The sequence below is a fragment of the Arvicanthis niloticus genome, chromosome 14, assembly GCF_011762505.2.
Source record: "Arvicanthis niloticus isolate mArvNil1 chromosome 14, mArvNil1.pat.X, whole genome shotgun sequence".
Classification (NCBI taxonomy): domain Eukaryota; kingdom Metazoa; phylum Chordata; class Mammalia; order Rodentia; family Muridae; genus Arvicanthis; species Arvicanthis niloticus.
Genome location: NC_047671.1, coordinates 70,258,049 through 70,285,569, shown reverse-complemented (window position 1 = coordinate 70,285,569; position 27,521 = coordinate 70,258,049). Strand labels below are relative to the sequence as shown.

General features: G+C 39.8%; 1 long non-coding RNA gene across 3 annotated transcripts in view; it reads left to right on the top strand.

The window, feature by feature from the left end:
• Positions 1 to 26,075, top strand: part of LOC143434369 (uncharacterized) — a 56,942-nt gene extending 30,867 nt beyond the window's left edge. For 2 of the 3 annotated variants that reach the window (XR_013103835.1, XR_013103833.1), the window contains one exon: positions 23,248 to 26,075. This is a non-coding gene — a long non-coding RNA (uncharacterized LOC143434369). The remainder of the gene's footprint in view (positions 1 to 23,247) is intronic. The other variant, XR_013103834.1, reaches the window with a different exon arrangement.
• The last annotated feature ends 1,446 nt before the right edge of the window (positions 26,076 to 27,521 follow it).

Below are 27,521 nucleotides of genomic sequence, written 5' to 3'. Positions count from 1 at the left end.
CTATTATCAAATTTAAGAAGTATATGCTTCATATCTCTTATTGAGACTTTCCAGAAATCCCAGGGCAGACATATAGCTCATCACACAAGTCTAGTGTTCAAGTTTGGGTCAGTGCTCATCCAAAGGCCAATATTTTCAAGGTTTTGTCACTAGCCAAAATGTATATAGGCAGATGGTGAAACCAGTTAAGAGGTGGAGCTTAGTGTTAGTTCATTGGAAGTGTAATATTGTGATATTAGAGGAGATACTGTGATCTTATAGGCCCCTTCTCTTTTGTTTTCCAGCAGCCATGAAGAGGAAAATTCATTCTACCATGGGTCTTCATTTTTTACTGCTTTGCCACATAAGCAAAGGAAAGAATTAGCAGACCATAGGTGGCATCTCTCAAAACCATGAGTCAAACAAATCATTCCTTTTGTCAAGTTGATAATATTAAGGACTGTCCTAGTGTGATAAAAAGCTGATTAATACACTTGAAGTCCAAACTTACTTGGTAGCTTGAGACTCAACAAAGAGCCTTGTTAACATAAATTAAAAAGTTAACATGAATTAAACTGTATTTGCTCCCTACAAAATCTAGAAAGGCTCTCCCAGATTTGCACTGCTTTTTTATTTGGCAGAGATAAGAGGCACAAGAACCTCTTATCATTTACTAAGAGAGAGTGCTTTAGTCCTCCTATGTTATGTGTGTGTCCAAAACCTTCCCTGATGAGGTAACTATTAAATGTCTATACCATTTATCTCTCATTATCTTCCCTAGATATCTGGGGGAACTTGGCATTTCCTGTGACACAAGGCAAATTAACACACTGTAATTAATATAGTCAGCCAATGTGTTGACTTCTTTTCTATCTCAATGTAATTTCTTTTATTGGATATTTTATTTATTTACAATACAGATGTCATCCCCTTTCCCCATTTTCCCTCCCTAGAACCCCCTATTATATACCCACTCTTCCTTTATACTTTTATATCATTTTGATTACATGAATGTATTAAGGTCAGTTCTAGGTTGAGGGTCTAGCAATACAATACATGCAAATAGTCAAGGTACCAGTAATACAATAAACACATATAATCAAAGAACAAGCAAGGCATTAAACTCAATTACGTGAACACTCCTGTGATCACTATTTCTAAAGGCTTATCAGGATGACCAAAGTATCTGAGCCTACTTCACTGTCCTAGCCCAAGGTCATTTTCATGTCTGAGGCCTACTTCCTTGTTCTAGACTAAAATTTGGATTCCTGTCTGAAATTACTTCTTTGTTCTAGCCTAATATTTAGATTCCTGCTTGAAATTACTTCTTTGTTGTAGCCAACAATTTAGTCTCCTACCTGAAATTACTTCTTTGTTCTAGCCTAATGCCAGATTCCTGCTTAAAGCCTACTTTCTTGTCCTTGGCCAACGTCATATTTCTGCCAAGCAGCCCCTTTCCTTGTCCTTGACCCATGTCAGCTTCTTGTCAAGCAGCCCCAAAGGCTCTCCACCTCTCCCCCATTTTTGTTTTGTTAACAAGACTGAGCCTGTCTTAGGTTGTTCTGACAAGAATGCCTTCTTTACCTATCATGGAATATGCATTATCAAAGGCAATGCACTTATGCCTTAGGTTGGTAAGGCTCTGTGCAGAATCTTACCCATGCTTGGCTTGCCAGCCTGTTAAATTAATAACTCTGTCTGGGGTTCCATTATCAGTTTCAAGTCATGTACTTTGGCTGCCAGCCTGTTGATGTAGTTAGAGACAAGCTTTAACATCATGGGCAGGAATAAAAGTATTGCAAGGACAAGACAAGCTAGCCTGATCAAGCTATATATGCCATTCCTGAGGTTTGTCCAAAATGGAAATACTGAGCTCAGGCCATGGATAATTTTATCAGCATTATCTACAACATCAAAGGTCAACAGAGCAGCATTCTTGAAATTCATAGTCTCACTATGCAAAGTTAACACACCCAGAGAGGTGTTAGGATTATGCCAAATATCTTACAGGTGTCTCTGAACCTTTTTCTAATTATAATGACAATCATTGTGAATTTCAAAAGTGACACTACTCCAATGATATTTGTCATGACACTTGGGATGGCTCCTAACTCTTGAACCCTGAATTTCCTTCAGATAATTTGAATGGGTTATACAGCCTCATCTGTTGTTCCAGATACCTATATTGAGTATACCTTTTGTATACTCAATACATTAGTAACATTTTTTTTTTTTGCTAGATGGTTAACAAAAATAGTTGTCTTAACTCCTTGTGTCAGTGCTATTGCAAAAGCAGTAGTGCTAGCTATTAATGAAATTAAAGCTGTTATACCAGCAATAATCAAGCCTGCTACCTCTCTTGCTTCTGCTTAAAGCCTAACTCACTTCTTCTAGCACTTTCAAGCTTTTTTTCAGAGAATCAGGGTTTTCTAATACTCAGGGCAGTGAGACAAAATCTGGTTGATAGACCCCCACAACAGACATGCCAGGTTTCAACACACTAACAGAATTGAAAATTATACAGTCAATGCAACTTACAATAAATGCTGTAGAAGAGACAAAACCAATTTTCGCTTGACAAATAAAGAGCCTTAAAAGATGCACTCACCCTTGTTTGAAATCTGGATCCTGTCCCAATTTATCTATTGCTATCCTAACATCATATTGAGCTATAGCTAACTTCCAAATGTGTCTCTGACAAAGTCCAAATCCAGTCTTCCAAAAGTAGACTGTTATTTCCAATACTGGATTGATTTCTAGACCAGTACATGATTGAGTCCCAATAGCTGGTCACCTTTAAGAAGAATACAAGAGACATTATATTTTTTCTTTTCGATTCTTTATCCTACAAGGTCTAAAAACTTAAGGCAAGGCAGCTTGTCACATCTGTAATATAGTCAAGCAAAGGTGAGTCAGGAACTTATTTCCAACACAGCTCCCCAGTCACTTTTGTCAGGACACCCAGGAAGCTCACAGATTGGCATCATTCTTTGTCTCATCAACAGTATGTCTCACCAATCTTTTTATAGTTCCTTAGGCCTCTTCCACAAAACATTGTCACTCAGGATTATATGAAATCTTCATAATAAATTGTTGACAAAAAGTTTTGAATGCTCAACTACAATTGCTAGACCCATTGTTTGTTTTTATTTTTATTGGATATTTTATTTATTTATCTTTCAATGTTATCTCCTCTCCCACCCACCCCCCCAAATCTCCTTATTCCATCCCCCTCTTCCTGTTTCAATGAAGGTGTGCCCCCACCATCCACCTATTCCTGCCTCCCTTCTCTTCAATTCTCTAACATTAGGGTATCTAAACTTGGAGGGACCAAAGCCCTCTTCCACTGATGCCTGACAAGGCCATCCTCAACTACCTACACAAGTGGAGCCATGAGTCCCTCCATTTGTGTTCCCAGGACGTAAGTTTAGACCCTGAGAGCTCTGGTTGAGTATTTTGATACTCCTTCTAAGAAAGACCAAATCACTCACACTTTGGTCTTTCTTCTTCTTGAGCTTCATGTGGTTTATGCACTGTATCTTAGGTATTGTGAGCTTTTGGTCTAATGTCCACTTATCAGCGAGTGTCTACCATGTGTGTTCTTTTGTGGTTGTGTTACCTCACTCAGGATGATATTTTCCAGTTCCATCTATTTGCCTAAGAGTTTCATGAACTCATTGTTTTTAATAGCTGAGTAGTACTCCATTGTGTATATGTACCATATTTTCTGTATCCATTCCTCTGTTGAAAAACATCTGGATTCTTTCCAAGTTTTGGCTATTATAAGTAAGACTGCTATGAACATAATGGAGCATATGTCCTTGTTATATGTTGGAGCATCTTTTGGGTATATGTGAAGGAGTAGTACAGCTGGATATTCAGGAAATACTATGTCCAATTTTCTGAGTAACTGCCTTACTGATTTCCAGAGTGGTTGTACCAGCTTACAATCCCACCAACAATGGAGGAGTGTTCCTCTTTCTCTACATCCTCTTCAGCATCTTCTCTCACCCGAGTTTTTGATCTTAGCCATTCTGACTTGTGTGAGGTGGAATCTCAGGGTTGTTTTGATTTGCATTTCCCTGATGACTAAAGATGTTGAACATTTCTTTAGGGGCTTCTCTGCCATTCAATATTCCTCAGTTGAGAATTCTTTGTTGAGCGATTTACCCTATTTTTAATAGGGTTATTTGATTGTCTGGAGTCTAATTTCTTTAGTTCTTTGTATATTTTGGATATTAGCCCTCTATCAGATGTAGAATTGATAAAGATCTTTTCCCAGTCTGTTGGTTGCCATTTTGTCCTATTGACAGTGTTCTTAGACTTACAGAAGCTTTGCAATTTTATGAAGTTTCATTTGTCAATTCTTGATCTTAGAGCATAAGCCATTGGTGAACATATGGCATAAGGCATTCAGGAACTTTTCCCCTTGTGCCCCAGTATTCCAGGCTTTCCCCCAGCTTCTCTTCTACTAGTTTCAGTGTATCTGATTTTATGTGGAGGTCCTTGATCCACTTGGACTTGAGATTTGTACAAGGAGATAAGTATGGATCAATTTGCATTCTCCTACATGCTGACCTCCAGTTGAACCAGAACCATTTGTTGCAAATGCTGTCTTTTTTCACCTGGATGGTTTTAGCTTCTTTGTGAAAGATCAAGTGACCATAGATATGGGGGTTTATTTATGGGTATTCTATTCTATTCCATTTACCCTCCTGACTGTCTCTGTACCAATTCCATGCAGTTTTTTTGTGTTTTTTTTTTTTTTTAATCACTATTGCTTTGTAGAACAGCTTAAAGTCAGGAATGGTGATTTCCCCAGAACTTCTTTTATTGTTGAGAATAATTTTTGCTATTCTGGGTTTTTTGTTATTCTAAATAAATTTGAGAATTTCTCTTTCTATCTCTGTGAAGAATTGAGTTGGAATTTTGATGGGGATTGCATTAAATTCGTAGATTGCTCTCGGCAAAATAGCCATTTTTACTATATTAAACCTGCCAATCCATGAGCTTGGGAGATCTTTCCATTTTCTGAGATCTTCTTTGATTTCTTTCTTCAGAAACTTGAAGTTCTTGTCATACAGATCTTTCATTAGCTTGGTTAGATTCACACCAAGGTATTTTATATTATTTGTGACTTTTGTGAAGGGTGTCATTTCCCTATTTTTTCTCAGCATGTTTATCTTTTGAGTAAAGGAAGGCTACTGATTTGTTTGAGTTAATTTTATATAAAGCCACTTTGCTAAAGTTGTTAATCAGGTTTGGGAGTTCTCTGTTGGAAGTTTTGTGGTCACTTAAATATACTATCATATCATCTGTAAATAGTGAAATTTTGACTTCTTCCTTTCCAATTTGTATCCCTTTGACCTCCTTTGCTGCCTAATTACTCTGGCTAGGACTTCTAGTACTATATTGAATAGGTTGGGAGAGAGTGGGAATCCTTGTCTAGTCCCTGATCTTAGTGGAATTGCTCCAAGTTTCTCTCTATTTAGTTTGATGTTGGCTATTGGTTTGCTGTATATTGTTTTTACTATGTTTAGGTATGGGCCTTGGATTCCTGATATTTCCAAGACTTTTATCATGAATAGGTGTTGAATTTTGTCAAATACTTTCTCAGCATCCAGTGATATGATCATGTATTTTTTTTTCCTTTGAGTTTGTTTATATAGTGGATTACAAATTGATAGATTTTCACATATTGAACCATCCCTGCGTTCCTGGGATAAAGCCTACTTAATCATAATGGAGAATTGTTTTGATATGTTCTTGGATTTGGTTCGTGAGAATTTTGTTGAGTATTTTGGCATCAATATTCATAAGGGAGATTGGTCTGAAGTTATCTTTCTTTGTTGGTTCTTTGTGTGGTTTAGGTATGAGCATAATTTTGGCTTCATAGAATGAATTGGGTGGTGTTTCTTCTGTTTCTATTTTGTGTAACAGTTTATAGAGAATTGGTATTAAGTCTTCTTTGAAGGTCTCATAGAACTCTGCACTAAAACTGTCTGGTCCTGGACTTTTTTTTGGTGGTGAGACTTTTAATGGCTGCTTCTATTTCTTTCAGGGTTATGGGACTGTTTATATGGTTTATCTGGTCCTGATTTAACTTTCATAACTGGTATTTGTCTAGAAAATTGTTCATTTCATCCAGATTTTCCAATCTTTGTAGTAGGATCTGATGATTTTTTTTTTTTTTGTATTTCCTTAGTTTCTGTTGTTATGTTACCATTTTCAGTTCTGATTTTATTAATTTGGATACTGTCTTTCTGCCCTCTGATTAGTCTGGCTAAGGGTTTATCTACCTTGTTGATTTTTTCAAAGAACCAGCTCCTGGTTTTGTTGATATTTGGTATAGTTCTTTCTGTTTCTACTTGGTTGATTTCAGCCCTGAGTTTGATTATTTCCTGCTGTCTACTCCTCATTGGTATGTTTGCATCTTTTTGTTCTAGAGCTTTCAGGTGTGTTGTCAAGCTACTAGTATATGGTCTCTCCATTTTCTTTTTGTAAGCACTTATCACTATGAGTTTTCCTCTTAGCACTGCTTTCATTGTGTCCCATAAATTTTGGTATGATGTATCTTCATTTTCATAAAATTCTAAAAAATCTTCAATTTCTTCCCTGACCACATTATCATTGAGTAGACTGTTGTTCAGTTTCCATGTGAATGTGGGCTTTCCATTGTTTTTGACATTGTTGAAGACCAGCCTTAGTCCATGGTGATTTGATAGGATGCATGGGATTATTTAAACTTTTGTTGTATCTGTTGAGGCCTGTTTTATGACCAATTATATGGTCTATTTTGGAGAAGGTACCATGAGGTGCTGAGAAAGAGGTATATTCTTTTATTTTAGGATGAGATGTTCTATAAATATCTGTTAAATTCATTTGGTTCATAACTTCTGTCATTTTCACTGTGTTTGTGTTTAGTTTCTGTTTCCATGACCTATCCATTGCTGAGAGTGGGGTGTTGAAATCTCCCACTATTATTGTGTGAGGTGAAACACGTGCTTTGAGCTTTAGTAAGGCTTCTTTTATGAAAGTGGGTGCTCTTGCATTTGTTGTATATTTGTTCAGAATTGAGAGTTCATGTTGGTTGACTTTTCTTTTGATGAGTATGAAATGTCCTTCCTTATCCTTTTTGATAGCTTTAAGTTGAAAGTCAATATTATTTGATATTAGAATGGCTACTCCAGCTTGTTTCTTAGGACCATTTGCTTGAAAAATTGTTTTCCAGCCTTTTACTGTTAGGTAGGGTCTGTCTTTCTCACTGTATGCAGCAAAATGCTGGGTCCTGTTTACATATCCTGTCTGTTAGTCTATGTCTTTTTATTGGGGAATTGAGTCCATTGATGTTACGAGATACTAAGGAGAGGAGATTGTTGATTCTTGTTGTTCCTATTTTTGTTATTAGCGATGGCATTGTTTGTGTGGCTATCTTCTTTTGGGTTTGTTGGAAGAAGATTACTTTCTTGTTCTTTCTAGGGTATAATTTCCCTCCTTGTATTGGAGCTTTCCTGCTATTAACCTTTGTAGTGCTGGGTTTGTGGAAAGATATTGTGTAAATTTGGTTTTGTCATGGAATATCTTGGTTTCTTCATCTATGGTAACTGAGAGTTTTGCTGGATATAGTAGCCTGGGCTGGCATTTGTGTTCTCTTAGGGTCTGTATGACCTCTGTCCAGCATCTTCTAGCTTTTATAATATCTGGTGAGAAGTCTGGTGTAATTCTGATACGTCTGCTTTTATATGTTACTTGGCCTTTTTCCGTTACTGCTTTTAATATTCTTTCTTTGTTTTGTGCATTTGGTGTTTTGATTATTATGTGATAGGAGGTATTTCTTTTCTGGTCTAGTCTATTTGGCATTCTGAATGCTTCTTGTATGTTCTATATGTTTTTATGTTCTTTATGTTAGGGAAGTTTTCTTCTATAATTTTGTTGAAGATATTTACTGGTCCTTCAAGCTGGGAATCTTTACTCTCTTCTATACCTATTATCTTAGATTTGGTCTTCTCATTGTGTCCTGGATTTCCTGGATGTTTTGTGTTAAGAACTTTTTGCATTTTGCATTTTCTTTGACAGTTGTGTCAATATTTTCTATGGTGTTTTCTCCACCTGAGATTCTCTCTTCTATCTCTTGTATTCTGTTGGTGATGCTTGCAAGTGTGACTCCTGATTTCTTTCCTAGGTTTTCTATCTCCAGGGTAGTCTCCCTTTGTGATTTCTTGATTGTTTCTACTTCCATTTTTATGTCCTGGATGGTTTTGTTCAATTTTTTTTTTTACCTGTTTTGTCCTGTTATCTTGTAATATTTTAAGGATTTTTTATGTTTTCTCTTTAAGGGCTTTAAGGGCTACCTGTTTTCCTGTGTTCTCAATTTCTTTGAGAGTGTTATTTATGTCCTTCTTAAAGTCCTCTATCATCATCATTAGAAGTGATTTTAAGATTTTAAGTCTGAATCTTGCTTTCCTGGTGATATGGGGAATTCAGGACTTTCTAGTGTGGGAGAACTAGGTTCTGATGATTCCAAGTACTCTGAGTTGCTGATGCTTATGTTCTTGCGCTTGCCTTTTGCCATCTGGATTTCCTTAGTGTTCCCTGTGCTGTCTCTGACTGGAGCCTGTCTTTCCTATTGTCTTGGTTGTGTCAGAACTGTTTGGGATGGGTGTTGCTGCTTGGGTTAGAGCTGAGGCCCAAGATCTGTTCAGTGCTCAGGCCCAGAAGGGAAGGAACCAGTGCGCTGGGCCAGGAGTGAAATCCTGGGTCCCAGTGGGTCCTAGTTACTCCCCATTTGGGGTGGGTGTTGCTGTCTCTTTACCTCAGATACTGCCAGGGTTAGAGCTCCTTGGAGCCCTGCCTTCTGTGGGTTTTGTTAGACTGGGTGCAGAGCTGCAGACCAGGATCTACTCAGTGCTCAGACGCAGACCATAAGGGATTTGTTGACCTTCTTAATATCAAGAAAATAAAGATCCCTATGGACCATGCTACAACAAATGGCAACAAATTTTACAGTGTATAGGAGCAAAAGAGTGAATATTTTGTTCACTGTGTAAAAGTGATTTTGGTATGATCTTTCCTATCGAAGGAGAAATCCTATAAGCTAGATGTCACAGGTTTCATGGAATTGTTGAGCAAGGTCACCTTGTCTGAGCAGACATGATTTGGCAGATCATGGCAAAACATTGTTTAAGGTGCAATGGGGAATATAACCCTGGAACCAAAGAGGCCTTTGAGGAGGATCTTAAAATTTTTACACATGGCATTTTTTCTGACTTAGCATCTGGGATAAGATTTGAATCAGTTTCAAGGCATTCCACATGTGCTTTAGTATTATAATTGCTCTGATGTCATATCTAACAAGACTAATATAAAGCCCTGGCCTTTTCTAGGTCTATTTATCTTAGTTATAAACTCAAATATAGAGGAGATAAGAGCACTTTTTGAACTCACTTAGAAGTAGATATAGGCATGGTATTTTATGTTTGAGCCTCCACTCTAATATATCTAAATATCATCAGTAGAATCCTGATGGCATGTTAGGTATGTTAATGTCAGTTCACACCTTCTACCTTACAGAAAAATAGGTAAATCTTCACATTGTGTGGCCTCACTAACTATGGTAGCAAACCTCTTTTTGAGCGATTGGGTGGACTATGTGGTACTTATTATTAGTATTGCTCAAGGAGATATGAAGTTCTCTTCAAGGAAGGAGCTTTGTATATAAACCATCATCAGTCAGTGACACGGTTCCCTGAACTGCTATTATTCTCATACCTAGGCAGGAGAGGTCACCATCTCATCTCTCAGTTTTGAAACACACAAATTGAACAATCTTGTGGTCAGCTGTCAGTAATTTCACTCTTAGGTACAAATGACTTCTTAGCTATTGCTATTTATTCCCGAAGGTCCACTTCTGTCTGTTGGCCCATTATGGTAATCATGTTTCTCCAGTAACAGAAAGCCAAGTGCACACTTGTTGCCTACTGTTTTGGAATACAGTAGTTCTATGAACTCAAAGGCTCTGAGAAAAGCAATGCTCTTAGCTTGTTCTGGGAACCCTAGCATGGGGGTAGGCTCTTGGATTTTACATTCTAAGTCCATTCTAATGTCTTTATATTTTGAGGCCTTTTTAAGGCCACCATCATACACAAGTTTTAAGAGGAAACATCAGCTGTGTGGACTAGCTTCAATGATCCTAGCTGGAACTTAATTCCTGAGCATGCACAGGTCTCATCATGGGAATGAATTGTGTGCTATAGTATTCTGCACTTTACAGGTTTTTTTTTTTTATTTTGTTTAACTCCTTTGAAATTTTCTTTCATATATGCTCATTTGATTCTTGCTGATACATACTAGCAATAGCCTACAGTTGTTGAGGTGGTGGGCAGGGTGTCCCATTACAGAGTACCTTTCCTTGGCTTATGCTGATACTTGTATTCTAACTGAAGGATCTTTTTACCATGTGATGTGATGTGGTCTGTGTGTACCAATGAATATGCATATGTGTGTGTACTTGTGTATGTAACTGCTAGTAACATGTGAAATAGCATGTGTCTATAGCTCAGATGACAACCTTGACTATTACTCTTTTTCTTAAGCTTGTTTGAGATAGTGTTTTAGTTTTCTCACTGTGTATGACAGGGTAGGTGGCTCACAAGCTTCTAAAGAATATGTTGTCTCTATCTCTCATGTTTTAGGAATGCCAGATTACAGACACTATGCATCTGGTCTTTATATGGGCTCTCAGGATTTGAACTCAGGTCCTCATACTTGAATGACAAGTGTTTTTATCTAATGAGCCACATCTCCAGCCCAAAATAGAGATTTTCAAGTAAAACAAGCATCTTATAATTCACCTCCTTCTATCTTTGGGGTGGTCTCCCTGGAAGGTAAAGCTCTTTTTGGGGGTGGGAGGTGGGGAATAGCTTCTTTCCCTAGGGTTGATATTTAAGATTCACAGATTCTTTGAGCTAAGGGATCCACATTCTAGGGTTTTGACCTTGGCTTTGACCTTGGTGTTGCTGAGCTATTGATGCTGTGCTTTTGGCTCTGTCATGATTAGTTTGACTATGACCTTGATTTTCCCAGCACAATCTTTTCTGTCACTTCAGGAGTTAGGAGTTACTTGAAAGCTGTCAAAGGCTCTCTGGCTTTAACAGTACACAGTGCATTGGAATAGACTGAGCTGGCGTAGGAAATGTAGCCTACAAGTGTCCTTTGAAGGAGAGCGAGGGAGGGTGAGAAATGAATTCGAGGGCCAGCCAGCCAGATAGAGCAGACCTGGTGGGACTGGGAAAGGGTACAGCAGTTGCTTCTGGGAATGTGGCCCAGCTGCTGGCAGGTCAGCCTCCTGGTGCTGGCTCTGCCTGTGTGGTTCACTGCACAGAGGGGGCCCTGAGTGGTGAACAGCTTTTGATGACTAAGGGGAAATTTTGTCCAGTGTCCTACCTCTTCTGCCAAAGCTGCTGTGTGGGAAGCATTTAGGGAAGATATATTAATGAAACTAAATGAAAGAAAAGGTGCTATGTGTGAGTACACAGAATACACACAACGCATGCCTGTGTTAGGTGGGTGGAAAGTAGAAATTGGAGAATATTTTATAAGTTTTATCAAATTACTTTCATTAGTAAAGGATTGTTAAAAATCTTTGTCTACTGTTACAACTACAGATTACTAGTTATTAAAGTTTTTTGGGGGGTGAACAATGAAGTTTGGCAGATCATACAGGCAAAAAAACATGGCAAGGTCACTAGGTAGTAAATATTTAGATGACTACAGAAAATATGACTGAAACCTGTCCTAGGAATATTCTAGAAATGAATATTGATTATCAGGAATTCAGTAGATGGGGTTGTTGGACTAGAGGAGACACTGACCAGCAGTGTGGGCTGTGAACATTATTCTTGGACCCCTTTCAATCACATCCCAAATTAAATGATGTCTTGTTAGTGTTTTTGGTTAACATAGAAGACACTTTTTAAATCTTTCCAGTCTTTCCTACTGTAGAATGAATCTGTAGCTACTGTCCATAAAGTAGTTTCAAAGGGTTTAGTCTTACACTTTGACTGGATACACTTTGACTGACTTTCAGTTCAGTGTTTGCCAGTGTTTTCACAAAGCAGAATCGATCTAGAGCTCTGTTCATTTATCAGTTGACATAATCTATTCCACGTTGGCTACATGATCAGTGCTGAAAAAGTAAGAAATGTGACTTCCTCTGACATCAGGAACTCCTTCATTCTCAAGTGGAACAATGGTGTAGCTTTGGGAAAGTAATTCTGAATGACTCTGTCCAATTTTGGGATTGTGCAAGGTTCTTCCAAACAATGGAACATTAAGATTGACTTACAGAGTCTCAGGCTCATCAATAAGTTTCAGGGCAGAGAAGGGCATGGCTTATTTGAGGGGATATAAATTTGGTTGAGTCTAGACATAGAAATAATGAAAAGAAAGAAACTGCAGTTAATGTGGAAATAGGGTTTTGTCTTTGTAGCTTACTTCTGTGTTTGATTATGCTATTTTAAATATTATCTTATTAAAAGAATTCAGCACCTGAAAGCATATTCAACTAGATAGATGTTTATTAAGGTTTGCTGCTCAACAAGTAACTTGGAATCTACTCAAAAGATATGACACATTTTTCTGTTGTGATAATATAGCTGTAGTGAGCCTTAGGAACAATTCTGTGCCACAAATCTCAAATATTTGTTCTTGTCATTTCTTCTAAAAATATTAACAAGGTTTGTTTGGGGTTTACAGAGAGGAACAAGTCTTGTACTTTGGTTTGAAGGAATGAAATCTGCTAAGGGAGAATGAGACATAGAAACAACAGAAATGCTAGAATGTCAGAGACAAGACCATGCAGAGGTTAAAATGAGATGTCAGGAACAGTAGCTACTTAAAGAGTACTTCTTAAACACTCACCTTTCCTTATACCCAGTCTACGCAGTAAGCACTGCTATCTTCATTTCTGAGCTAGGAAAAACTAGCACTCAGAGAAGTGAAATCAATGACAGGATTTGAAAGTTGAAGGTGTAATCCAGTTCTTACTGATGTCAAGTATCAGGTTCTCAACAACCATAGTATAGTATACTGCTTCCACATAACACACAGATGCCCAGAGCATGGCAGTGAATTCAAGCCACGCAAAGGTGAGGAGCAATACCTTCCTCAGCTGTGCGCAGGAAGAGGGGTCCTGTGAAGGTAAATGGAGGGGGTGTTTTTGGTGCTTTTGTAGAGGAATAGCATGAGTAAATCTGGGAGACAGGCACCCAAATAATGCTGGCATATTATGACCAGTCTGGGTTGCTGAAAATAAGCTGAGAAACAGGAGAAACTGGCTATATCTAGAGAAGACAAGTTCATAGAAGACATTACATTCTCCAGCAAGGCCCAATCTCCCCAGAGTTCCAGAATTTCCCAAACACCCCTGACCACTTAAGCAACTGAACCTGTGGAGTCCCTTTCACATTGGAACTATACAAAGAGCCAGTGGGATCCTCACTGTAGCAACAAGTTGGAAACCACAGTCAGAATCCTCAACAGATGAATCTAAGGAGATGACTCCATGAGTATAAGCACTTCCTGCAAAAACATAAAGACCTCAGTTCTATTTTTCATCACCTACATAAAAATCCTAGCATTGCAATACCTGAAAGTCTAGTACATTAGAGTGGGGAGGGGTAGAGACAGGATGATTGCTGTGGCCTTCTAGCTTATATCATAGCTCTAGGTTGCTGAGAGGCCATCTCTTAAGCAAATATGATGATAATAAATGATGGATCAGGGGACCGAATGTCATCATCTTTGGTCTTTTGACACATGTGTAAGTGTATGCACCCACTCACACACATGTACATACATACAAATGCAGTCAACTTACACTCGGGCTGCAAAGAATGATTAGCATAAGAATGGTGTTGAAGCAAGGAGAATGGCAGATTTCCCAGGCAGAGTGGGAGAAAAGAACTGACAGAAGTAACTGGCTAGTATCATATTTTGGAAGACATGAGAAAGTCCTCAGAGGAGGAAGAGAAAACAGCACTGTGGTCCTTCTGGTCTGGGCCCAGGAACTGAGCAGATCCAAGATGGCAGCTCTGCCCCCAATCACACAGAACCCAGAGGAAGCGGGGCTCCCAGGAACTCTAACCCGGGCAGTATCTTAGGTAAGCAGACAACAACGTTCACCCCAAACAGGGAGTAACTGGGACCCACAAGGACCCAGGAAGTCACTCCCAGCCCAGAGCACTGTTTCCTTCCAGTCTGGGCCAGAGCACATAGCAGATCTTGGGTGGCAGCTCTGCCCCCAATCTCTTAGAACCCAGAGGAAGTGGGGATCCCAGGTGCTCTAACTCGGGCAGTATCTTAGGTAAACAGACAGCAAGGCCTTCCCCAAACAAGGAGTAACTGGGACCCACAAGGACCCAGGAAGTCACTCCCGGCCCAGAGCACTGGTTCCCTTTGGTCTGAGCCAGAGCACTGAACAGATCTTGGGCAGCAGCTATGCCCCCAATCTCTAAGAACCCAGAGGAAACAGGGCTCTCAGAGCTCTAACCTGGGCAGCATCCTGTCTGCGCTTGAACACTGAGCAGATTTTGGGCCCCAGTAGTTACAACCACCCCACCAAGTTCTGATACAACGAAGATAATAGGAAAGACAGGCTCCAGTCAGGGATAGGGCAGGTAGCACTAAGGAGATACAGATGGCAAAAGGCAAGCACAAGAACATAAGCATCAGTAACCCAGGGTATTTGGCATCATGAGAACCTAGTTCACCCACACTAGAAAGTCCTGAATTCCCCATATCACCAGAAAAGCAAGATTCAGATTTAAAATCACTTCTATTGATGATGATAAAGGACTTTAAGAAGGACATAAATAACACTCTCAAAGAATTTGAGGAGAACACAGGTAAACAGGTAGAAACCCTTAAAGAAGAAACACAAAAATCCCTTAAAGAATTACAAGAGAACACAACCAAACAGGTGAAGGAATTGAACAAAACCATCCAGGACATACAAATGAAAGTACAATCAATCAAGAAATCACAAAGGGAGACTACGCTGGAGATCAAAAACCTAGGAAAGAAATCAGGAGTCATAGACACAAGCATCACCAACAGAATACAAGAGATAGAAGAGAGAATCTCAGGTGCAGAAGATACCATAGAAAATATCAACACAACTGTCAAAGAAAATACAAAATGCAAAAAGTTCTTAACACAAAATATCCAGGAAATCCAGGACACAATGAGGAGACCAAACCTAAGGGTAATAGATACAGATGAGAGTGAAGATTCCCAACTTAAAGGGCCAATAGATATCTTCAACAAAATTATAAAAGAAAACTTCCCTAATCTAAAGAAAGAGATGCCCATAAACATACAAGAAGCATTCAGAACGCCAAATAGACTAGACCAGAAAAGAAATACCTCCCGTCACATAATAATCAAAACACCAAGTGCACAAAATAAAGAAAGAATATTAAATGCAGTAAGGGAGAAAGGCCAAGTAACATATAAAGGCAGACCTATCAGAATTACACCAGACTTCTCACCAGATATTATAAAAGCTAGAAGATGCTGGACAGATGTCATACAGACCCTAAGAGAACACAAATGCCAGCCCAGGCTACTATACCCAGCAAAACTCTCAATTGCCATAGATGGAGAAGTCAAGATATTCCATGAGACAACCATATTTACACAATATCTTTCCACAAACCCAGCATTACAAAGGATAATAGCAGGAAAGCTCCAATACAAGGAGGGAAATTATACCCTAGAAAGAGCAAGAAAGTAATCTTCTTCCAACAAACCCAAAAGAAGATAGCCACACAAAGATAACTTCACCTCTAATAACAAAAATAACAGGAGGCAACAATCACTGTTCCTTAATATCTCTTAACATCAATGTTCCCCAATTAAAAGACATAGGCTAATGGACTGTATACATAAATGGGACCCAGCATTTTGCTGCATACAGAAAACCCACCTCAGTGCAAAGACAGACCCTACCTTAAGGTAAAAGGTTGGAAAACAATTTTTCAAGCAAATGGTCCTAAGAAACAAGCTGGAGTAGCCATTCTAAAATCTCCAGCCCGAGAACACAAAGGGGGCGGGGGGTCATGGCTCCACCTGTATAGGTAGTTGAAGGTGGCCTTGCCGGCATCAGTGGAAGTGGACAGCCTTGGTACCTGACAGTTTGGATTCCCTAGTGTTGGCGAATTGCAAGAGCAGGGAGGCGGGATTGAGATAATGTTGGGAGCACACCCTCATAGTAATTGGAGGGTGGGGAATGGGGTAAGGGGTTAGGCATCAGTGGAAGTGGAGGGCCTAGGTGCCTGAAAGTTTGGATTCCCTGATGTTGGGAAATTTGAGAGCAGGAAGGCAAAAATGGGAGGATGGTGGGAGCACACCCTCATGGAAACTCCCTAATTATTCGGATTAAACATGACAGAGGCAGCCTGCCAGAAGACTAGATTCCAGAATTCAAACAAACAATTATCTTGATACTAAAATTTGTTTTGAGAATTGTATGTTGCAGAATATATAGCCTTGGTGTATCTACTCATCAGGCAAGCTGAGCAGACCTGCTCAAACCTCTGATGTCCTGGAATTCCAGCTGGATGCAGTGAAGACACAGTGTCAGAGGCTTATCAATTTACTCTTCCCCCCACCCCTCTTCTAATATCTCAACACCCAAAATCAGCTTGAAGAAGTTAATGAAGAGTCGGCGCCCCTATTCCCTGGGCTTGGGGACTGAGGTGGTTAATATTGGGCTGTCTTTCTAGGGAAAAGTAGTGGTTTTGGTGGAACAAGGAGGATTAGCTAGGATTTATTGAATAGCCATAACCTACTGGTAGAAATATGTATAATTGTGATTAAGATGAAGTTATAATTTCTTAAATGGTACAAAATTTACTTTGGTTTCAAATTTAAGGTTTTCATTGGTACAAGCTTCTTATTAATATAAAAGTGAGATGAATATTGTTACTATCATAGGCATTGTGCCTGTACAACACATTTAGGAATAAAAGGCTTAGACCCAGTCCTTCTTTAACTTTTAAAACTTATTTGAGATGGTTAGCTTGTGAGTTAAGGGCCTATAGCAAATTCATGGCTTTGAGTTTATTGTTAGGGTGTTTTCTATATTTTCTTTAGAAATAGCTGAGAGGAGTTAATAGACAACAGTCCAGATTGCCTTCCATTGGTTTTCAAAACATCAGAAATCCACAGAATTGACGTTACAAACATTTCTGTAGCAATGTTCATTTTGATTAGAGACCTGTCTGCTCCTGACAGCTTCCTGTCTTGGATTCTAAGAAGAAATTGAGCATCTTTGGAGTTATTCCAATTGTGGTGAGTCAGCCACTAGGCAAGAATTGCCTCTTTCCATCTAGAGACAAATCACTGTCCAGAAAATGACACACTTACAGAATAGTTGACTGATTATATCTGCCAAGACAGAGTAATCAGCCCTTAATAATTCTGCATCACTAGGTCTGTCAGATGATCCTGGGCCATAAGGCTGAAGATCAGATGCTCCAACGTTCTATAGTACAGGGATTGTCCAGTTGTTCAGTGGTCTGTATAAATTGGCTATGTTTTAGAAGCTATGCTTTGTGCTTCCCATAATTTCAGTTAACTCAGTCATTCTGGATTTCTGATGGGGTTGAAAATGTATAGTCTCATAGCCAATCCTGGCTATTTACTTTGAAAGAAAAGATTTGAGAAGATGGTTTTCAGTTGACATTCATTCTAAAACCAAGAAAAAAAAAGCCAGGTTCAGAACTAAGCCTTTTATTTAGGAGAGATGACAGAGGTTCTGCTTAGTCAACACAATGATGGACTGGGTATTAGGCCTATCTTGCACCTTGACTGCCATAAATTGGTATAGTTATGCTCTAACTGTATTTTGAGAGAAACGTTTTATTTTAACTGGAAGGGTAATATGTAGGAGGAGCTAAGGTAGGAGGTATAAGGAGTTGAGGAGGAGAAGGAGAGGAGAAGGAGAAGGAGAAGGAGAAGGAGAAGGAGAAGGAGAAGGAGAAGGAGAAGGAGAAGGAGAAGGAGAAGGAGAAGGAGAAGGAGAGGAGGAGCTAGGTGATGAGAGATAGAGAGGGGGACCAGACATGGAGGCAGATGTTCACATGTCTCCGCCAGTCAAAATAGTTGTTATATCTAGGTTGGGTATTAGGTTACACTTCAGATTGATATTTATCATTACCAAATTTATAAAGCCATTGGTTAACATTAAAAAATTGTATAAAAGCAAAAAGGAGAAGGGGGTATGGGATAGGGGTTTTCTAGGGAGGGGGAATGGGGAATGGGGATGGCATCTGAAATGTAAATAAAATATCCAATAAAAATATTTGTAAAAAAAATAAAAGAAAACAGCAGTGCGACAATAGTGTAAGAAATTAGGGGAACCAGCGAGTGTGTTCAGGAAATGTTCTGGTTCAGCTTGGATGGACAGTGGTGGAGGTGATGCAGTCCATTGAGCTGGAAAGAGATTGCAGTTTTGTGAGCCCCGAGGCCAGGCAATGAGGAGCTTAGTAAGACACTTGTGGAAAGAGGTTACTGATGCTGTACTTTTCAGTATGTGTAGAGTAGATTAGAGAAGAGAATCATGCATAGAATGGAATACTGCTCAGCCTTATAGAAGAAGGGCGTTCTTACTCATGGCACACAGATAAACCTTGTGCACAGTAAACTAAATGAAATAGGCCAGAGAGAACAACAGATGCTATATGACTCTCTTACATGAGATTCTTCTTAAAGTAGTCAAATTCCTAGGCATGGAGAGAAGAATGATGGCTGCAGGGTTATAGAGAGGGGAAGAGTAGAGTTGTTTAATGGGCAGAGTGTCCATTTTTGAAGATGAATGCTTTCCTTCAATGGCTTCTGTAGTAGTTACTTTCTCATTGCTGTGACCAAATCCCCATACGAAATGACTTAAAGAGCAGGAGTTTATTTTGACTGGCACTTTAGAAACAGAGCAATCTAGTCTATTGTGGTGGGGAAGGCTTGGCAGCCGAAGCATGAGGGTGCTTACCATGTGTCTCTATCAGGAAGATGCCGATAGAGAGTGGAGCCTTCCTAAAGGTGAGACAGAGACACCATTAGTGCTTCAACATGGGAGCTTGTGACGGACACTTTATGTTCAAGCCACAGTGGTACTTTGGATCTTAAAGTTCCCCAAAGGCCTAATGTTTAAGATCTAGTCTCTAGCTCAGTGCTATTAAGATAGAATAGTAACTTGAGAGGTTGGGGCTAGACAGGAAAACCTTGTCATTAGAGGGAATACAGGGGCCTAAGATGCTTCATCTTTCTTTTATATCTTAGCTATATGTGAACCTTCATCTAGGTTGGCTGCCTAGTAATAGGCCCTCAAGCAGCATGAGTAACCAGTCACACATGGAAACATCCAAAACTCAGTGCCAAAATAATTTCCTTTTTGTGAGCTTACTGCTTCAGCTGTTTGGTACAGTACTGTGAAGGTGAAACACTCAGGTGGAGGATGGAGATGGTTGTACAACTGGGATGTATTTAAAGCCACTGAACTGTATGATCACAGTCAATGTGGTAGGGGCTCAAGGGATGCTCAGTGGTGCAGTGCTTTGGCCTAATGCTGTTTGTATTCTAATGCTAAGCCCCATAAGTGAGAAAGTCTGCACATAAGACACTGAGGCCCCCTGCTCTCAATTAATTTTGACTGGTAAATAAAGATGCCAGCAGCCAATAGCTGGGGAGAAGAACCTTAAGCTAGGTTTAGGCTTTCTGGACTTGAGACCATGAAGAAAAGGGAGGGGAAAAAAGCTGCCATTGGATAGAGAACAGATGCAGGGGAGGAGAAAGGAGAGCCACCATGGGCTAGGGGCCAAGAAAACATGGCCCTGAGGGATGACTAACTGGAGCTAAGAGCAGCCCAGATGAAACACAGTAAGAACAACTTGGGTTATGGATAGGAAGTAGATTCTAACAGCATGGAGGGTAGGCAGTTGCCCAGCTATTGTGCTACTTAATATTATACATTATATGCCTTACGTATTACAATATAAAGGCAGTGTGTGTGTCTTTCATCCGGGAACAAAAAAAACCCATTAAGGTGGGAAGAAACTCTGCACGCGATTTTTAAAAAACTATATTTTACTGGACCGTGGCTAAGAGTATATGCTGCTCTTGAAGAACATCCACTTTGAGCAGCTCACAACTACCTATAACTCCAGATCTAGGCATCCATGTTCACATACTCATAGGCAGATAAGCATGCATATATGCACATGAGCATGTGTGCATGAGCACACACACACACACACACACACACACACACACACACACACACACACACTAAAATAAAATAAATTAAAAAGTTTAAGGCTGGGCCTGGAGTGGTAACTAAATAGGTACTTGTCATGCAAGAAGAAAGACCTGAATTTGATTCTCTGAATCCACGTTAGGGATTGGTGAGGACCCCAGCATGGTTTACACTTACAATCCCAGACTGGAATGATAGATTCATGCAAATGACAGGTTCACTGGTCATGTAGCCTAGGCTAACTGGTGAGCTCCAGCCAATGAGAGACCCAATCTTAACAAACAATACAAAAACACAACACAATGTGGGCAGTGATCCAAGACATGACAACCAAGGTTGAGCTTTGGCTTCCACATGCACATACATACATGTACACACACACACACACACACACACACACACACACACACACACACACACACACACACACCATGAAAAAGGAAGAAGAGAAAAGAAAATCAGATTTATTTTCTGAGGCTCCCCCGTCCCATAGTTCAGGTGAGAGTTCAAGTTATGAAACTGTAATTGGAACCACATGAAAAGGCTGTATTGTGTGTCAGTCAGAACTGGTCCAGCCTAGCTTAGGTCGTATGGTTCAATCAAAAGGTTAGGGGAGACAAACCTTTAATGAAGCTCAAGAAAAAGTATGTTTTTTGTCATTTAAGTTAAATTGCAAAATATTTCCTGGGGCGCTCACTCTCAAACTAATAACCCAAATAGCAAATATTTTCCATCATCTTAGGTCAATTTGAAAACAGCTTTCTATTTTTTATTGGAGAAACTCAGCTTGTCTTCACTGTGCTCTGTGTGCAGTTGAGTTGCCAAAACCCCTTAAAGGCCCATTTGTCTTTTGTGTTTCAAACAGGGGAAACTTTCCATTTCCCCATTTCATTCTGAAAGCTTTCACAAAGTTTGGGCAGTGCCCCTCGCTGTCCTCATAACTCACTCCATCATTTCAGCTCCAGTTCCTGTACTTGGCAGACACCAGGCGCCAGCATTCCGCTTCTGAGAGCTCAGTATCCTAGAGGACTTTGGTCCCAAGGCCTGATGACCTGCCTCTGAGCTGGGGGATTTTTAACTTTTAAACAAAGTGACAAAGTGGAAAGACTAGGCTTTATTATTACTCATATTTGACCAGGACCTAAAAAATAATCACACATGCACGTACACAAGTACACATACTAACTTACACACACACACACACACACACACACACACACACACACACACACACTGACTTTCAGAATTTGATACTTGTAATGATCAGTCCAGGAAACAGTTAATCAATTTCCAACTGGGTTCCATAATGACGCTGATTCAGGGAAACTTGGATAGGATTTTGAATTTTTTTCTTTTTATTAAGAACTTAAGTTAATAGATTTAACAAGTGTTAAAATTCCCTAAGGACTAGTCAACCCAATAATATTGTCAGTTTAACTGGATAGGTATTCCAGAACTTGGGTGCATTTCCACATATATTTCTGAGTGTATTTGTAAACTCTGGAAATATTTTGCGTAAATGAGTGAATGAAAAGGTAATATGTAGTCTGCCATGGCGTTGAGATGTGCGGAGCCACATCACCAGCTCTCTAAGTGGTGTAGCTGGCATCAAAGGAATATAGATAGTGGATGTTACTGGGAATTCTGGGGTCAACAGAATGACAGCAGATCTCAGGGGACAGGGAGTTCACAAACTTAAAGTTTTCAGAGTTATCGGGAAAGCTGGTCATTTTCAGAGTAATGAATAGAGGCTGCGAATGACAATTGAAGAAAAGCAGTCTGAGGGGCTGAGGAGATGCCTTGAGATGATGCACTCATACAGCTTTTGCACAAGTCTGAAGTTAGGTTGCCAGCATTCATATTGAGTGGCTTCATCCACCTAAAACTTCATCCCCAAGAGATCAGAGGCTCTCTTCTGACCTCTAGAATTATATGAAGGGCACATACTAAATTACACACACACACACACACACACACACACACACACACTCAAATAACAAAGTGGGAAAGTAATCTGGATTGAGCAGCAGAAGCGAGTGCCTGTCCCTAGAACTCAAGATTCTCAGGGTATCAGACAATGCCTTGTTCTGCTGAGTGAATGAACTGCCAGGAGTGCTGTCATCAGAGGCACCAGCAGCTAAGATGAAAAGATGCCAGAGAAACATACAGACCAATGTCTCTGTTGTGGTCCAAACGGACTCCTACAAAAGTTGGGATTCGGTGTGGAAAATCCACTTTATATGACACCAAAAAATGAGTAGCATCCCAAGGGAGGATGCGGATACCCAGGGCCAGATAGCATCGCTCCACAACATAAATGCCTCTGAAGAATCATGGGCAGGAGCCACTGCTCTGCAAACTTGGTAAGTGCAGCAAAAGCACATAGTGAAAAGTGAGTTGGGGTGGGCAGGCAGGTGTGGTGAAAAGGCTGAGTGGAGAGGGAGGGAACTCCAGCTAACCAGCCTGTCTTAGTTATTTTCAAATGGATTTGGGGTAACAAATCTGTTACTTTTGATGAAAAAGCTCCAGAGTTAAAATGTTGGCAAGAAACAAATATTAAGTCAAATGTATCTTAGGCCAAGCCAACCAAATACCTTTGTTTCTAAATCTGGCTGTGGACTGCTGTGTGTGCTCTTTGGAGTCAGAGACTTTAGCTCAGCTCTAGTTTTGGACTAGTTATTAACCAGACACTCAGGTTACATTTATTATGGTGGGTAGAGTAGATTAAAATCCCATTTTCATAAGGAATTAGGCATGCTGTTCATGTCACTGAACGTAAATGCATAAGATGTTTTTCTAGTGTCTGTTGCTTAGAACACAGTGAATTGTTATTCTACATATCAAAATTTATTGGTTTGTACTGTTTGTTTTTTGTATTTTCTTCCAAGAGTAATAAAAATATATTTATTAGAAATGCAATTGAATAGAAGATCACGAGATCTATGCTTTTCCTTTAGGCAGATGACTTACAGACAACTGAAGGAACGCTTGAGATGACAGAAGAAAGCCACCTTTGCTTAAGGAAACTGATATGAAAGTCTTGCCATCACATGATGGCTCCAGCACAGAAGCCACAGTACCAGCATGGGAGCATTGGAGGGACAGAGCCTGTTGGTCTATTATTTCCAGTTTTGGGTGTTAGGGTGTAACATTAGAATAGGGAAGCATTAGAATTGGGGTAGACAAAGAAAATACGTAGACATTTAGAGGAGCGATTTGTTTGTTTTTAGAATTAAGAGCATACTACAAGTCTCTTACCTGTTGGAGATATTTCCTATGGTTGTTCTGACTCTCCCCTGGGCTTCTTTATCCCTCTCCACTCCCCCAGGTCATTTCCACCAAGGAAAAGGACACACATGGCATTTCAGCTACCCTCAGTCTCCACTCTTTCCATCTCCATTGCTGACACAAGTAAAAGTGGCCTGATTTCTTCTGGTATTGAGGATTTACCCATATAAGAATTCAAGAAATGGCAGCAAGTTGCTTCGAGGCTCACACACCAGATCCCATAGAGCCCAGAGTGGCTATGAACAATCAATAGAAAGTTTTAGAAAGTGTGTATGTATGTATGTGTGAGTGTGTGTGTGTGTGTGAGTGTGTGTGTGTGTGTGTGTGTGTGTGTTACATGTATGGCCTAATGTGTGAGCATTGCTTGCCTTTTTTTTTGCTCACATATTTTCTGTTCACTGAGAAAGAATCTCTTGCTGAACAGAGCTAGTCTGAGGATCTCCTGTCTCTACCTCCTGAGGGCTGAGATTGCATATTGGCCACCAAGGCTACTGGCTTTCATGCAGATGCTGAGGATCTGTATTCTGGTCCTAATCTTTGAGTGACAAGTGCTTCATTCACTGAGTTATCTCTCTGGGTCCAGTTCCAGGGTTTTAAGTATTTGTGGTTTTCTGAAGGTTAAGTGAGAGTTACTTGCAATGAGCAGAACTTCCCTTCTGGGCCTTGTTACAGTGCTAAAACCTTAATGCTTATATAATCTAACCAGTGAGTTCCAATGAGTTTTAAGTTGGGCTAGTGTAAGTCATTCATGTAACAAACTTAAAGGGATAAGAAAACAAATGTCTCTCTTTAGTTACTTTGACTTAATTTCTCTCTCTAGCCTGTAAATTAAGGGGATATATGTATTAAACCCTTAACCTTAGCACTAAAGTACTTGTTATAGAGGCTGGCCATACCTCACACTGCTGTACACAATGCATACATACGTCTTTTCTACTTAGAAAGGACTCATTCTGCAGATTTTGGAAAAGACAAGATATATTTTAATGAAAACAGAAATTTCTAAACAATTTAAAATTATGTATTTATTTTTAGGCCTGCGTGTACATTTACTGCATGTGTGAAGTTCATAAAGCTGGTGAAAGTGGGCATTGGATTTTCTGGAACTGTGGGTATAGTTGTGAGTTGTCATGTGTGTGCTGGCATCCAAACCCAGGTCCTCGGCAAGAGCAACAAGCACTCCTAGCTGCTGAGCCATGTTACCAGCCCTGAAACAGAAGTTGAATATCCATATGAGGTAGTGCAAATGACACACAGATAATAAAGAAAAAAGGAAGAAACGTTTGCGTAGATAAAAAAAGATCTGATGCACATCACTTGAAGCAAGAATAATTTTGCCTTTTCCCACAGATCTGATTGAAAAAATGATCTAAGGAGATTCCTTGTGGAGTTACGGTTACAGCAGTGTTGAGCTGTCATACCTACAGCTACATAGAAAGGAGAGCATTGTGGGTACCTGTGACATGAACTGAGGCTTAGGGATGGGAAGGGAGGATGGCTTCCATGGATTTGAATAGGTTGCCATGTAAGGGCAGGATGTTGGGGAATGCTGAGAGGCCAGAGATCCAGTAGCAGTTCTGACGGATGGGAGGTGAGTTCTATTGAACGTTCTTCCACTTTCTCCAGGCAGAGTGTTCCCAGGGGCAGCCCTCCCACTCCAGCTCAGTGTTTACTCACGCCAACTTTCCTCAAACATATTTCTTTTCTACAATCTTCCTGAGTCTAGCTTTATTTAATGCCAAAGCTGGTTCTGGGGATAACTAAGAATCACTGCCTCTTTTCAGACAGGAGTCTGAGGTTACAGTGTGATTCACTCTGAGCCACAACCATCATCAGTATTATTATGTATATTGTATTGTAAGTGCTTATGTGCTGTTGAGTTCACTGAGAAGCTTCTTCTGGAAGTGAGGTTGCCCACAGTTTTAGAACCAAGTGAGTTTGGCTCATAGTGTTCCCCCAAATTCCCTTGTCTGGGGATGGGCTGCCCCTTGTCCACTCTTATCTATGTCAGGCAAGGAAGAGAATAAAAAACAGTCCTAAAGAAACCAGCATGTCCTTGAGAAGAGGACAGAAGTTTGCCATTTCAATAGCTGTTACTATTGCTTACCCATCCATGATGTAAAAACGCCCACAGTGGGAAGAAGAAACGGAAAGATCAATCCTGGGAAGCTCAGCCATGAAGAGAAAACTCATCTGGGAACCCCAACAAACTGCCCAGCTTCTCCACTCAGGATCTAAGCAACGCCGTGAACACCCAGCTTGATGACGTCGTGTTTTTATATTTGTTTTGTCATTCACCAGACAGGACATTGACTCTGACCAGGACTCTCTTGTTCAGGGACTCCAGCTGGCTGCCTTAAAGGGGCTTCTCAGTTGGCTTCTGCTGGATGCTTTGGGCACCCAATGGAATGTTTGTACCTCCCTCTCTCCTCTCTATTCTACCCTCCTCTTTTATTGTGGCCTGTTATGAACTCAATAAACTCATTCCTGCAACAGCAAAGATACTGCTATTGTAGATCATTCTTGCCATTACACAGGCAAATTAGTTGTCTGCCTGTGTTGGGGAAAGTTGCTCTGAGCTTTCTGTCCTCTTTGACCTTGAGAGTATTTATTTAGAATTTCTCATGAAAAAAAAAATAGAAGTGTTTTTATTAGGCTAAACTTTTTCCATGGGCTCTAACTTTTTCAAGAGTATGATTTTTCTGAGCAAGTGTAGGGCCGAGCTGACCTGAAATACGTTAACTAATTAGCTAAAGACATAGCTATGTACATTTATATTGAAAATATTTTCTTCTTGGTGTGGTGATGCACACCTTTGTTCACAGCACTTGGGAGGCAGAGGCGGGCAGATCTCTGTGAGTCTGAGGCCAGTTTGATCTACATATTGAGTCAGGATGGACATCATGAAATCCTGTCTCAAAAAATTCTTTAAGATTATACTATGTATTTTTCACCTTTAGCTATTCTTGTAGCAAGAAAGGAAAAAGTGAAAAGTTCTGTCTAAAAATAAGTTTGTTAGTAGGCTCACTGGCTCTCTCCCCAGTTATCGCCTGTGTCTCTTCTGGCAGCTCACCTAACCACACTGTGCTTCAACTTCCTTTATTCTATATGGGAAGAGAGGGAGCTGCTTATACTAGCAATTGAAGCTAGACTGTCTGGAGGGACTACACAGATGAATGTATGGGAAGCTTTTAAAGAGTGCCCAATGCACAGTATATATGGAAAATTAATCTGTATGATAATGATATTGTTAATAATTATAGTCGAGGAAGAATTGCCCTGAAAGTAGGATTACACTGAGTTGATTTTGGTCTAAAGTCTCTAGTGGGTAAAGTCTACTGATTCTTATTTTCTGAAATAGTAGAAAACACTGTGAATGCTGGCTGTAGGCAAGGCTTCTGCTTCTCCACATGCTAGGGAGGCCCAGGACTGAAGATGGCCCCAAGTCACCAAGTGAGAGGCCACAGCAGGGAGAGGTTTACTATGACCCAGCCTATTTGTTCCCAATTCTACTAACTTCTCCAGAAATGTATCAAAGCTATTTTGACATTTAAAAATTTGTGTGTCTGCTTATATATGGCTCTTTGCTAAATACTATATATTTAAAAAGATAGAATCTTTTGAAGAATAAGTTCTCAAAGAATGCAAGATTTCACCCCTCCATCTAATTATGAAGGGCAGCCAAATAGTCCTTGAATTGGTGAGGAATATTTTATAGACTGTGAAATAGACAAGATAGTACATGGCTTCACATTTCCATTGACTTAATGGGTATTTCCAAACACATATGCAGAAATCAGAAAATTGGGTGTTTTGTACTGACTGACACATCCAGTTAAAGACTGTGGAAGTCTTTGGGTAATCACATCAATTATGCTTATACATTGATGGCTTCCAGGTTAAATAACTGTGGTTTAAGATTCATTGTCAATTTGATATCTTA